The following is a 12,746-nucleotide window of genomic DNA, read 5'->3' on the forward strand; positions in this document are numbered from 1 at the left end:
TACAACTTCAGTTCTTCCCAGTGTATGCTTTCCAAGTGGTCACAGGATTCGAACAAGAACCAACTGTTGACAAGTCCAACCTGTATTATAATTGATGAGTCCCTACTTTGACAGTGATTCTACCGTAACTTGACACACTGACCCACGGTGATTTTCACGGTGTCCCATGGCATCTTTCAACTTAGTGGCAGGGCATCAGAACAGTTACCAAACCAATAATTCTTATTGCACCTCTATTTGAGGCCCTCATGGGGAAGCTACAGTCGTCTTAACTGCCTGTTTTATCAGATTTGAGACATGCCTGACAAATACTTGTCTAAGTTGAGTGAACATGAGAAAAAAGTCAAATATTATACACAAATGATCCCTGGCATAGTATGAATCAGTACCAGGCTTTTCAACTTTGTCAGCATTTTGACACTTGGGGCTAAATAGTCCTTTGTTACAGAAGGTTGTCCTGTAGGATAGTTAGCAGAACTCCAAGCATTACTTTGTCAAATGTCCTAAAGAGTTATGTAATATTCTATTGTATGAATACATAATACACCATGCCTGTTTTGCATACCACTTGATAGGAATTTGAAGTGTTACCACCTTTTAGCTATTCAGAAAGGTGTCAAAAATATCCATGCGCAAGTTTTTCAGGGAGTGCTGTGATACTCAGCCCATGTTCAATTCTAAATCTATGGATTCGGCCAATCAGAAATGGAAAATAGTTAAGAAAAAGCCTCATCTACTTGGAACATGTTCATATTTTTATTGTTCTACAAATACTATAGTACAATAGCATTTTATTTAATATCTAATAGTGTTTTCACTGTGTTATCTATTTTAAGTAATCCAGAGATGGTTTAATGTACACGAGAGGATGTACTTGTGTTACATGTAAGTCCTGGACCATTTTACTTACAGATGGAAACTGATGCTCCAAAGATACTGTTGAACAACTGTATTCACCTCTCTTAGAATATAACATTAACAAAACTATCATCCATGTCCCTGGTTAAAGACAGCAACACAAACTTCATTCAGAGTGTTCAGCAAGGTAGGTGTAGGTACTTTCAGAGCAAGGTTGAACTTAACTCCGAATACAGTAAAGACAAGTTCAGTCTCCTTATGGACAAAGAATAGAGTAAGGACCAGAGACAGAAAAAAAAAGATATAATGGACAAGGGAGATTCTTGTTAAATCAACTCAAAATTCTTGCTAAAAGTATGACAAATCAATTTGATACCGAAGTTTGAAGATAAACTGATTTAATAAGGATCGTGTTGATGTGATAAAATATCCTGACCAAAGCAATTTAAGGGAGACGGTGTTTTTTCCTGGCTCCTTGGTCTGGGTTACAGTCTGTCACGGCAGGAAAGTTACAGCAGCATGAACTTCAGGCATCCAGTCACACTGCATCCATCCCTGGTCCACAAGAAATGAGCAATTGTGTGTAACTCAGCTTCTCCCCGTTATATACTCCAGGATCCCAGTTCAGAGACTTATGCTATCCACAGAGTGTGGGTCATCCTGAATCATAATATTATCCCAGAGGCATGCTCAGTACTGTCTCCTAGGCAACTCATCAGTTTGAGATTCCACCTCACACCAGTCAGATTGGCCAAGATCCAAAACTCAGATGACTGCAGATGCTGGCGAGGCTGTGGAGAAAGAGGAACACTTCTCCACTGTTGGTGGGGTTGTAAACTAATACAACCACTCTGGAAATCAGTCTGGGGATACCTCAGAAAATTGGATATAGTACTACCTGAAGACCCAGCTATTCCACTTCTGGGCATATACCCCAGAGACACTTTAACACACAACAAAGATATATGCACCACAATGTTCATAGCAGCTCTATTTATAATAGCCAGAAGCTGGAAGGAACCCAGATGTCCCTCAGAAGATGAATGGATACAAAAATTGTGGTACATATACACAATGGAATACTACTCAGCCACCAGAAACAATGACTTAACCAAATTCTTAAGAAAATGGCTGCATCTAGAGAATATCATCCTGAGTGAGATAACCCAGTCACAAAAGAACAGACATAATATGCAGTCACTGATAGTGGGATGCTAACCCCAGAGGCTTGCACTCCCCCAGAAACAACTCACAGACTGTATGAAGTCCAAGAAATAAAGAAAACAAAAAAATATACATATATTTACAAAACAAGAAGACTTTGACTATTTCCATGTTGCGTTTTGTTTTGCATGTACTCTACGCTTATTGTAACTATTAGGTTTTCAATGCATACTGTCAAGCCCTTGAAAAAAATCAAGTACTGACTAAAAAAAATATATTCACATGGTTTTATGTAAAAATTATTTCAATGTCTGAAAAAACAGTACTGACAAAAATGTATAATTTTAAGCAAAAAAATGTTTAAAATTTGTACATTTATCTTTGTTTTGTAAAATAAAGTCGTAAAAAATTAGTTTCTTTTATTTTGCTATATTACAATTACTTGTGTCTGTGACTTTTCTTCAATGTGAATAGTATAGTAATAAAAAATAAATATCAGTTTTCCATAGTGAAGCTAAGTGCCTGTTTTTGAGATACTTAGGATTTAACATCATTTTCAAAGAAACAAAAATTCAGTCTAACAAGGTCAAAAATACCTTGCTACTGTAATCAGTCAGTATGGAAAATAGAGTTGATTTAAGGTATGCATGAAAAGCAAAATTATTATATTCATATGTGATTCTTGTTAAAATACACTCGAGCAATTTGTGCACCGATAAGTTTTCTCTAGGGTCTGATGCTGTAAGTTCAGATAGAAATTCTTCATAGGGAATGTAATTAGTATAACACAGTTTAATGTCATGGTTAATAGTTTCCCAGAGTGTTCTGATTAGAAAATTAATCTGCCTGTGTTTGTAGATGATAGAGCCATTTAAAAGAGAACAGAAATATTCCTATTAATGTGAGATACTTAACTAAGGTTCATTTCAAAGTGTTAGATGTCACTACCAGACCACACTCCCCATATTGGAAACAAATAGGAAAAATGAATTAGGTAATTATTAAGACTGTCGTACTATTACCATTTAATGGCTTCCTATTAAAGCACAATTACTAAAGCCTAAATATAATTTGTCGAGTCACTTGAAACAATTTGTCTGACAATAGCAAATAGTAACTCTGTCAGTCAAAAATTAAAAGAAATGCAAAATAGCTCCAAAACCTCTGTGGTACCCAAGAGATATTTTCAAGTCCTTTTCCTTCATCTCTGTATTATACCTCATCATCATATCCATTTTCCATTTCCAGTTCTGAGTTAAATGACTGTGTTGTGGCCGTTCTGTAAGAGCCCTATCTTTATTGAGGTGCCTCCTTAAGATGCCCACCTGCGTCCACCTCCTGCTTTGTGTTTTAGTCTGTTGAACTCATCTTCTTACTAAAGTACCATCATTCCCTCAGGACTACGACTGACACATTGGGGTTTACATCATTAAATGGAACATAGCTCATTGCAATAGTTCCCACAGTTAGCATCCTTGCCTCACTGCTGAGGTGTCTGGCTTAACGTCGCCAATGAAATCAAGCTGCAGCAGCGTGCCATTCTGACACTATGCTCACAAGTCACTGGACAATTTTATAATGTCAGACCCTCATTCCCAGTCCTTAATCTGTATCCATTTGCCAGCATTGATTGTGGTAACCTTTCTGAGAATTTCTGCTCGCTCACCGCTCTCATCATCTCTCCAAACCATTTTCCTTGACCTCTGCTGGGCCCTTTCAGGTTTGTTCTCATGTCATCGTTTGCCTTTCATTTCAGAATGTTTCGAGGTAGGAAGCCTGATTTGGTTCCCCCTGTAGTAGAGAAGGGATATGTTCCCTCATACAAACTTGCTCTGTTAACGCATCTGCAAAACGGGCAAATTAAATTTCCCAATTCACACAAAGCTAAAAGGATCCCTAACTTTTGGTATTAGTGCATCTCAGGTCATCACAGATGACAAGGGAAGGGGTCTCAAGACAGGACATGATTCTAGACCTCAGCAATAAGGCAAGGGTGCTAACAGCGCCAACCATTGCAACGAGCTGTGTACCATTTGATGATGTAAATGCCAGTCTGTTAGTCGTGGTATTGAGGAATGATGCTTCTATAGTAGATGTGTTAAAGAACCTGTCATGATCACTCTTCCTGGTGTTCATGAGACCAATTCACTTACCCACTAAATCCGTTATTGCTTTACATGAGACGTCACATGAAACAAAAGAATGAATGTTCGAAACAAAATGCTTCTCAGCCTTCACTGTGTATGGTGTTCTTAAAGTCTTTCATATGTATTTTCCCAGTGTCCTCCTCCTAAAAGCCATGGCATTTTTAAGACTTTAGATGTATTATAATCTGTGTATGAACTATAGGTTCATCAGTGCTTTACATATACAGAGGCAGTTCCTCTGCAAGCTGAGGATGGATTTTGATAATCTTGACATGGGGTCTATTGCTTCTGCTTCCATGCTCAAACCCACTGAATAATTGGGTAGTTTTCAGTTGCCTTCTGATCCTCTAAGATTCTTCTTTACATTTAAGAAATAGGAAAAATAATTGGCAAGCATATGTTTGCGAATAACTGAGGTAACATGTATAAAGGGTTTTATTTAAAAGCTTAGAATGTATTATACGTGTGATAAAAGTTCATTTCCCATCACGTTGGTAACTGAACCAACTTGTGACCCACCCTATGGGCAAGCACCAATCCCTGACCCTATTAATAAGACTCTGTTATGCTTGCAGACAGGAGTAAGTATGTTGTCCTCTGAGAGGCTCCACAGTAGATGGAGCTTGGGGACTCTTATGTAAGACTGGGGAAACGATTGTGGGGCCTGAAGGGAAAGGAACTTCACAGGAATACCAACAGAGTCAACTAACCTGGATCATTGGGGCTCTTCAAGATGGAACCACCAACCCAAGAGTATACACAGTATGGACCTAGGTCTCCCTGCACCTATGTAGCAGACATGGAACTTGGTCTTTATGTGCATCCTGAAAAAACCGGGACAGGGGCTATCCCAAAAGCTGTTACCTGTAGATGGAAGATGTTCTTCTAGATGGGCTGCCTTCTCTGGTCTCAGTGCGAGAGGATGTGCCTAGCCCAGCAGAGACTTGATATGGGTGGTACTCAGGGAGCCTCCACAGGATCAGAGGAGAAGGGGAGGGAGGATGGCAGGAAGGATTGTGGGAGGGGGTGACCAAGAGAGGGGTCAGTGAGTGGAATGTAAAATGAATAAAAAAGAAAGTGGGGAAAGAAAGGATAGGGATTGGAGAGATGGCTCAGCGGTTAAGAGCACTGACTGCTCTTCCAGAGGTCCTGAGTTCAAATCCCAGCAACCACAATCCATGGGAACAAGGAAGCAAGGAGAGAAAGCCTGGAAGTGACCAGGGACAAGACACTCTAAAAAGAAAAAAACAATTCTATGCCTCCTTCTTTCTTCGACTTGGCCCTACCTCCTGATAGCCCATCAGGGATGTAAGCCTGGCTCTGTGGAACAGCACTTGCCCAGCATAAAGGACACTGTGGATTTGATCCCCAATAACACATAAACTCCACACCAAAGTAAGTGCAGCCACATTCTCACTCGTGGGCAAAGTCTTCAACACATACACATTGGGGAGATATTCCATGTAAACCCGAACTCAACCCAATAATTATACCAAAATTAAATTAGTACCTAAGAGGAAGATTAAGTTTCATTATTTTTCTGGGTAAAAGGACTTACAAATTTTACTTCAAATATACATTAATCCTTTTTTCATTTTTTTCTGCAAAACTATTTTTATTGGTTATTTTATTTATTTATACTTCAATGTTATCCCCCTTCCTGGTTTCCCCTCTGCAAACCCCCTATCCCGTTCCCCCCTCCCCCTACTTCTATGAAGGTGCTCCTCGACCCACCCACCCACTCTCTCCTCACTGCCCTAGCATTTCCCCATTGTGCCTTCACAGGATCAAGGGCCTTCCCTCCCACTGATGCCAGACAATGCCATCCTCTGCTACATGTGCAACTGGAGCCCTGGTTTCCCCATATGTATCCTTTGGTTGTTGATTTAGTCCCTGGGAGCTTTGGAGGGAGGGTTCTGGTTGGTTGATATTGTTGTTCTTACTATGAGATTGCAAATCTCTAGCTCCATCAATCCTTCCTGTAATTCTTCCATTGGGGTCCCCATGTTCAGTCTGATGGTTGGCTACGAGCATCCCCTCTGTATTGATCAGGCTCTAGCAGAGCCTCTCAGGAAACAGCAATCACTTCTTGGCATCTACAGTATTGTCTGGATTTGGTGGTTGCATATGGGTTGGATCCCTATGTAGGGCAGTCTCTAGATGGTCTTTTCTTCAGTCTCTGCTCCATTCTTTGTCCCTGCATTTACTTTAGACAGGAACAATTCTGTGTTAATATTTTTTGAGATGGGTGGGTGGCCCCATTCCTCAATTGGGAGCCATGCCTATTCACTGGATATGGTCTCTACAGGTTCTCTCTCCTTTGTTGGGTATTTCAGCTAATGCCATACATGTTGGGTCCTAGAAGCCTCTTGCTTTCTTGGCATCTGGGACTTTCTAGTGGCTACCTCCAATTCCCCATCCCCCACTGATACACACATCCTTTCAACTTCCTGACCCTTTGTACTTCTCCCTTGTTTCCTCCCATCCTGTTCCCCCTTTCGCCTATCCCTCCTCTCTTCCTCCCAAGTCCCTCTAACCTTCTAGCTCTTGTGATTATTTTGTTCCCCGATCTAAGTAGGCCTGCAGCATCCACACTTTGGTCTTCCTTATTCTTGAGTTTCATATGGTCTGTGAATTGTATTGTGGGTGTTCCAAGCTTTTTGCTTAATACCCACTTACCAGTATGTAAGAAAAAATATTCATCATCAGTTTGAAAATAAAAATTTGAAATGAGAAACATACAAGACTGTTCCACAGGCACATAAAACTTAGGAAACACATACACACTCAGAAGCTAGCAATGCAGCGCAGTATAGAGCAGTTTTCTGTAGCACACATATCCTGTGTTTATTACCCTCACATGTGCGCACACACACACACACACACACACACACACACACACACACACACACACACACACACAGCATCCATCCCTGCATCTGTATCTTTATCATTTAAGAAACCCACCTCCCTGGACAGCAGCAGGATTCTGAGTTATCTGAGCCGAAACCTCCACTTCACATCTAGTTTTAAGGGCTGCCAGTTCTTCACCATGAATTCCCTTCACATCTGTTCTGTCTGCACTACTGCTCCGCTCTGAGTTCTGCCTGCTCTTCCAAGCAGTACGATGATGCTTCCTCCAGATCCTGACTCTGAAAACGAAAGCTGATAGTTGGTGTCACTTCTTGGGTTTTATCGTTTGGTTGGTTGATTTTTTTTTTTTTTTTGAGATAGTCTTACTATAACAGCCATGCTACTTATGGATTTGTGATCTCTCTGCATCTGTCTCCTGAATGCTGGGACTATAGATGTAATCATATCAGGGTCAAGACCCACCTTCACACTCTAATACTTTAGAAGGGACAGATCTCCATAAAAAACTACCAAAGCTCACATGGCAATGTTACTTCCACTAGCACATAACCTGAAAATTCCTTCACTTGATGCTTCATCTCAGAAAAAGTCTGCTGACTTTAAGAGCAACCAACTTGAGCCTAGTTTAGGGAAGGTAGTGCTCCCTGAGTTTACAAAACCCTTAAAATACTTAACCACAGATACTAGGCAGACGCTCTTCTCTGCACTTTAAGAAAACCTTACTTCCTATATATGCAGAAAGCTGCATTTTAATAGGAAGAGGATTCACTCCGTTTATTTTTAGTGCCATAGTGTTTCAAGAATGTCTTAGGGGACTTTGTTCCCTTACTGTACTTTCCCACCCTTCGTGTAATTAGGAAACCTGATTCATAGTGCCACATTGATTAAATTACTATAGATTTTTCTTTCTTCCTTTCCCAAGTTTTAATTTTACTGTAGAATTGCTCCAAAATTGCACAGCTCAGACCTGTGTTGCCTTTCTTCTTCGAATAAATCATTTCCTTTACCTTAGGTGATACCTTGGTAAATAAGTTTCTAAGATTTGTCTTTTCTTAAAAGCAAATGCTCGTGCCTAATTATCCTTCCACCATACAGCTCCTCTTCTCTACTTCATTCTTCAAAACCCTCACGCTCTTCCTCTGCATAGCCACAGAACTCATGTGCCCTCTCCCTATTATATCTGCACACTTTGAAACCCACCATCTGTCCTTGTCCTTCAGATGCTGACTACATCCTGAATTTATTTTCAGGTCTTGCCATTTCTATAGCTCTGTTTCTCCCCTCTCACCATTATATGACCCCCCCCCTCCAGGCTGATTTCCATTTCTTACTAACAGGAGGGAATAAGCTGTTGTAAACACAACACAGCATTCTGTCTTCACGTACACCACTACAAGAAAGAGAGATGCCTTTTTGTAAGCAAGGACAAACTTCACAGGCACATTAAAAGATGAATGAGCATGAACGAGCTATAGAAGATGCTAAAAAGATGATGATGTCTTAGCATCATCCTGATACAGTCCTCTGGGGAAAGAGACATCACAGGGAAATTTGTCTCAGTCCTTTTGGGCTGTTCTAACAAAATATCACAAAGTGCGTTGATTAGCAACCACAGATATCCCTTACTGTTCTGAGAAGTACAATATCAAGGTAGGTTCACTTAGCTGCTCTTCTTGCAGTACGCATGGGACTTTCTCCAGAGTAGCTTTTATAAAGATGGTACTAATGCTATTTATGGGAGTCATGCCCTCATGTCTCAGTCACCTCCCAAAGGAACCACTCCACTCCAAATGCTATCACATTTGAGATTATGTTTCAATGTATGACTTTGGATGATACACAAAAATTCAGTCTATGACTGAATTGTAGCCAAAGATCTTTTTGATAGATAAAATCACACAACTGTACAAACATGTCTCAGCCCTTATTCAGATCTATATTCAACCCTCCACAATCATCCATGGAATGCCTTTTTTGTAAATGATTTTTCATCTGACTTTTATAGATTTACCCAGATAGTTTGTTTACTTAGACAGTGCTTGTTAGTTTAATATAATTTTCTGGGCTGAAATTTCAGAACACTGGGCTTTATTCAGCAGTTTAATAATTTGAAGTACGTATTCTTTGTTAACTAATGTACACATGGAATCATCTTTTGCTTTGTTTTGAAACAGGGTCTCACTATGTAACTCTAGTTGTATTTGCCTCCCAAGGACTGGGATTAATGGCGTGCTCTACAATGCCTAGCTGAATGTCAGGCATCTTGCCATATCCTGTATTAGTCTTGGAACCTTCAGCTCACTGCTTCTGCAGACTAGCTCGCCAGCATGCCTCAGAGACCCTCCTGGACCTCCTGTATCAGCCTTCTCAAGCACTGGGATCACAGGCACCCATTATAGATCAAGCCTTGCTTGGCTTTTTATGTGGCCGTGGGTGATGAGCCCAAGCCCTGATGCTTGTGAAGCAAACCCAGCCAGTCTTCACTCTCTTGCTGAGAACACTCCTGTCTTTAAATGTTGAGAAAACTCTGGTCTAGTAAAGATCCCAAGTACATCCACCTGAACGTTAGGCGTGGGAGATATGCTTTCCTATGGCAAGGAGATGGTTCCATTCCCTGGAAATATTTAAATGCTACAAACTTTGGAATGGTTTACTCATCAATGACCCATTTCTTTCTGATCCCCCCCCAAGACATATTATGTGTTAAACGTTTTACAAACTAGAAATCACTCTGAAAGTATGAATAATAAATTGTTTCTAGTATGTGTTTACCTTATGTTACATAAGTATGTTTTACATATGTGTAATATGTAATATATATATATGTATACACATACATACATACACACACATAAAACATTTGAATATATATTTTATTTCAAATACTTATTTTTATACTATGTATTTAAATACATAAGAAATGTATTATAAGACAATGTTTATCTTCATTGCATAGACTACCAAGTTGACATGAAGTTAGCACAAAGCATGACAGATGGCAGAAAAATAGATTTAGCCTTGAGACCATGTTATAAATCATTCATAAGTGAATAATCTACCCTTCACAGATAATCAGGAGTTGATAATATCCCAACCTGAGGTCTGATTTCAGAGAGGATTCTGACTGGTCCAGCCTTAGGGAAATCCCTAGGTGTATTGAGGGACTCCGAAGAAAAGAATCATATGATGGGATGATGGGCTCAAGCCACACATCCAAACCACGAGGTGTTGGAAATGGGTTTCTCAAAAGAAATCAAGGTAGTTAGAGTCATCTGTTTTCTGTAACACAGTGGCACAAGGTGGCTGAGCTGTAAAGAAAAGAGACTTATTGTAGGTTGTAACAAGAGAGTTGTAACACCAAAATGCAATGAGTAGTCATAATCTCGTTGTGGTAAAAGACCCACGGTGTCATCAGATATCACATGGTAAGAAAGATAAAGAACATGTGGACCATCTCTTCTCCCCCTTTCTTCAGTGAAGCAATTAGGATTCAATCACAGGATTCGATCACAGGGATCCATTATAAAGTCTTAATCCAATCCTCCTTAACTCTTTCAAGCCCCATCTATAAATGCTGTAATCACATTCAGATGCTATGCTTTTAACACCCCAAAGTGAGGATTAAGTTTTGCTACAGAAACCTGGAGGACACTCTCAGATCATCAGCCCAAGCTACAGCAATACTCTTGCCAGAAATGACAAGGTCGAAAAGAACCCCAAAGAAGCAAAACTGAGATAATCACATAAAGCCACTGAGTTGGATCAGCCTCTCTACTACAGCCTGTTAATCTTCTATTCCACAGTTTGTTGACTGTTACTGCTGCATCATGACCATTCAGTAAATATCAGTTACTTTGACATTTTCTAATGTTAGTGTGGACCTCAGGGTATAAAAGCATTTTATCATTAATTTGGGGAAGAGGTAAAGTTTTTCAATGAATATGGAAAGATGACATCTATTGTTGCTTTTTGAAAATAACCCACATCCAGGATGGATGAGAGAATCCTGAAGGACAAATGGTAGGAGAGGCATCAAGAAAACTTGTCCTTACAATAGGAAGGTTATTCTATATTTTCCATAGCAGGGTTTCATTAAGGAGAAACAGAGGCATTGTTTGTTATGTGCGCCTGAAGTCCCCCCAGTGCACGCACAATACACAACAGCCAAGGCCATGCTGCAGGTTCGGAGCTAACAAAAGGGAATTTTTAAAAATTTTCTAATTCCAACTTTCCTAACACTCTTCAGGCATGTTCTTTTCTAGACGTTCTGGCAGGACATCACCCGTTCAGGGGTCCAGCTTGTTTTATTTCAGTGTTTTCCTCATTCCACATTCTGAACTACATTCTAGAGCTTCCTTTCTGTTACACATGGGCACACTGGTTAGACCTTAGCACATGCATTATTGAAAGGTTATCGAAGAACTGAAACAGGCTCCGTACCCTCAGAGAGAAAGCAAGAAAGTTTAATTTCTAGGAAGAGCTGAACAGGGAACTGATAGTCTGGGGAATTAGTTCGAAGATAAACGTAGAGTCAACATTGTGCTTTCATGAGGCAGAGCAGCACAGGAAACTGAGCAGTCCCCAGTGGAAACAGCCAGTCTTCTTAAAAGCTAAATATCTGCACATGACCTATTTAACCCATTTGGTTCTCTTCTCTGCCTCACTTTTGTTAATGTGAACTATAACTTCAGAGCTATACTGAGGAGCAGAGAATTAAATCTTACTAAATGGCTCACAGCCCTGTGTGTGGGTCTGTAAAATGGAATAATAAATGTTAGGAAGGGTTTTATGTACACAAATTCATGCAGTCTCTTTAAATATCTTTTTTTTTCATAAAAAGCATGTGAAATGAGAATTAAATGGCCTCCCTCTATCCCTTTCTCCCTCTGTCTTTCCCTCCCCTGTCCCTTCCTTCCTCGTAGTCAAGCCTTTATGATAGTCCCGGGAAAGCAATAATCATAGACGCAAGATAGAGTTCCTCATGCATTCACTGACAACCAGGACCAAACAAACGGCCCATTTGCCTTAATCACCATGTATAAGATTGGACAACAGATGTTCTTCTGCATGAGGCTTGCTCATTTATCTCATTCTTTCTTTCCACTTATATGAGATACTCTGAAAAATATATAATTGAGTCTTTCATTCTCCTTCGTAAAAGTCTCTACTATCTCCTATTAATATGTTATCAAAATTTAAGAACATCAGTTACCAACCATAACTTTCTGTCATGTACAAATATAAAATTCCACACCATATTCCGCATACACAGGAAAACGTCAATATGCATCTCTCTAAGAACAACAGTAGGAGAGTAAACAAACACAGCTGCTACCTCACTGTCATGCTCTCAAAGGTCTTTTTTTTTTTAAGGAAAAACACAATTTTAAAAGGTTATTTGATCTTCACTCATAGATTCTTGCACATTCAGTACTCCTCTGTCCCGTATTTGTGTGCATTCATACACTTCACAGAGGTCTGGAAATACGCCCACAGTTTGTATAAAGCCGATGGCTGTTAGAATGGCCTCCATAGGCTCATACACTTGAAGACTTGGTTTCCAGTTGGTGGAACTATTTGAAAGGATAAGGAGGCGTGGCCTTGCTTGATTATGTGCGTCTCTGGGGATGGGTCTCGGTTTCAAAAGACTCAGTGCCATTCTCAGTATCTCTCTCTGTCTCCTACTTATGGATCAAGATATGA

Source organism: Micromys minutus, assembly GCF_963924665.1.
Source record: "Micromys minutus genome assembly, chromosome: 5".
NCBI classification, from domain to species: Eukaryota; Metazoa; Chordata; class Mammalia; order Rodentia; family Muridae; genus Micromys; species Micromys minutus.